This window comes from Tupaia chinensis, unplaced genomic scaffold (genome assembly GCF_000334495.1).
Source record: "Tupaia chinensis unplaced genomic scaffold, TupChi_1.0 Scaffold147311_1, whole genome shotgun sequence".
Taxonomy (NCBI): domain Eukaryota; kingdom Metazoa; phylum Chordata; class Mammalia; order Scandentia; family Tupaiidae; genus Tupaia; species Tupaia belangeri.
In genome coordinates this window covers 6,593-8,899 of record NW_006207162.1, presented here as the reverse complement: position 1 = coordinate 8,899, position 2,307 = coordinate 6,593, and the positions used below count along the sequence as shown (strand labels likewise).

At 47.0% G+C, this 2,307-nt stretch overlaps 1 pseudogene; it reads left to right on the top strand.

The window, feature by feature from the left end:
• The first annotated feature begins 490 nt into the window (after positions 1–490).
• Positions 491–1,859, top strand: LOC102503120 (elongation factor 1-alpha 1 pseudogene; annotated as a pseudogene).
• Positions 1,860–2,307: the final 448 nt, after the last annotated feature.

Sequence of the window (2,307 nt, the reverse complement as noted above, 5' to 3'; positions counted from 1 at the left end):
GCAGTTGCCAGGGCAGACAGGGTGCTTCTCCGAGCAGGGTGACTCTTTCCATCTGCTCAACACATGGGGGGCAGGGGTGGGGCATGGAAACGAACTGGAGGGAGCAGGAAAGTTTGGACTGTGGATTGCCAGTTTTGAAGCAATTGGAGCAGGGCAAGGTCAAGGTTGGTTAAACTCAGGAGCATCCCTGCTTGTCTGCCAGGACTTCCAGGTCTGAGCCTGGCGGTGAAGGGGAAAGTGGCTTGCTGTGACAGGAACTGACATGTTGGTGAGACATGACCTGGAATCCTGCCCTTGAAGTCTGCGAACAGCAGGGGTGTGTTGGGTGCAGAGGCGGCTTGTACAGAACACCAAGGGTGGCCTCTCTGCTGTCTGTTCTGTAGAGAGGTACATGTCTTGATCTAGTGACTTCAGAACTAGGCGGCTTTTCACAACAGGTTTGCCATCAAAACACAGATGTCATGAAAACCAATGCTAAATCAAAGCCAAAATGGGAAAGGAGAAGACCCATATCAACATCATTGTCATTGGACACGTAGATTCTGGCAAGTCCACCACTACTGGCCATCTGATCTACAAATGTGGTGGGATTGACAAAAGAACTATCAAAAAATTTGAGAAGGAGGCTGCTGAGATGGGAAAGAGCTCCTTCAAATATGCCTGGGTCTTAGATAAAAGCTGAATATGAGCGTGGTATTACCATTGATATCTCCTTGTGCAAATTTGAGACCAGCAAGTATTATGTGACTATCACCGATGCCCCAGGACACAGAGACTTTATCATGAACATGATTACAGGCCCATCTCAGGCTGACTGTGCTATCCTGATTGTTGCTGCTGGTGTTGGTGAAGCTGGTATCTTCAAGAGCAGGCAAACCCGTAAGCATGCCCTTCTGGCTTACACACTGGGTATGAAACAACCAATTGTTGGTGTTAACAAAATGGATTCTACTGAGCCACCCTATAGTCAGAAGAGATATGAGGAAATTGTTAAAGAAGTAAGCACCTACATTAAGAAAATTGGTTACAATATCGACATAGTAGCATTTGTGCCAATTTCTGGTTGGAATGGTGACAACATGTTGGAGCCAAGTGCTAATATGCCATGGTTCAAGGGATGGGAAGTCACCCATAAAAATGGCAATGCCAGTGGAACTACATTGCTTGAAGCTCTGGATTGCATCCTGCCACCAATTCCTCCAATTGACAAGCCCTTGTGTCTGCCCTCCAGGATGTATACAAAGTTGGTGGTATTGGCGCTGTCCCTGTCGGCTAAGTGGAGACAGGCATGCTCAAACCTGGTATGGTGGTCACCTTTGCACCAATCAATGTGACAACTGAAGTAAAGTCTGTTGAAATGTACCATGAAGCTCTGAGTGAAACTCTTCCTGGGGACATTGTGGGTTTCGAGGTGAAGAACGTGTCTATCAAAGATGTTTAATGTGGCAATATTGTTGGTGACAGCAAAAATGACCCACCAATGGAAGAAGCTGGCTTCACTGCTCAGGTGATTATCCTGAACCATCCAGGCCAAATCAGTGCTGGCTGTGCCCCTGTACTGGCTTGTCACACAGCTCACATTGCTTGCAAGTTTGCTGAGCTGAAGGAAAAGATTGATCACTGTTCTGGTAAAAAGCTGGAAAGTGGCCCTAAATTTTTGAAATCTGGTGATGCTGCCATTGTTGATATGGTTCCTGACAAGTCCGTGTTTGTTGAGGGCTTCTCTGACTATCCTCCTTCTGGGTCATTTTACTGTTCATGATATGAGACAGTCAGTTGCTGTAGGTGTCATCAAAGTTGTGGACAAGAAGGCTGCTAGAGCTGGTAAGGTCACCAACTCTACCCAGAAAGCTCAGAAGGCTGAATGGATATCCCTGATTTCTGCCACCCCAGTCTTTTTTTTTTTTTTTTTGAGAGGTTTTTGCAATAGGGCGTGTGCGCTCACCAGACAGAGAGAGAGGCAGAGAGACAGAAAGCGAGAAATCACCCCCCAGGGAGGATGGCCACGCTGCAATCCCTTCTCTTCCATTCTCCTCTCGGGATCTTGGGCATGCACGCACACGCACCCGGCGTGAGTTTTAAGCCACTGGGTACAGAACGTGAACCGCGGTTGACTCTATGGGAGTACAGTGACATAGCCATTACGCTAACTGCTGGTCCCCCACCCCAGTCTTAATCAGTGGTGGAAGAACAGTCTCAGAACTGTTGGTCTCAATTGGCCATTTAAGTTTAATGGTAAAAGTCTGGTTAATGATAACAATGCATCAGAAAACCTTCAGAAGGAAAGGAAAATGTTTTGGGGATCAT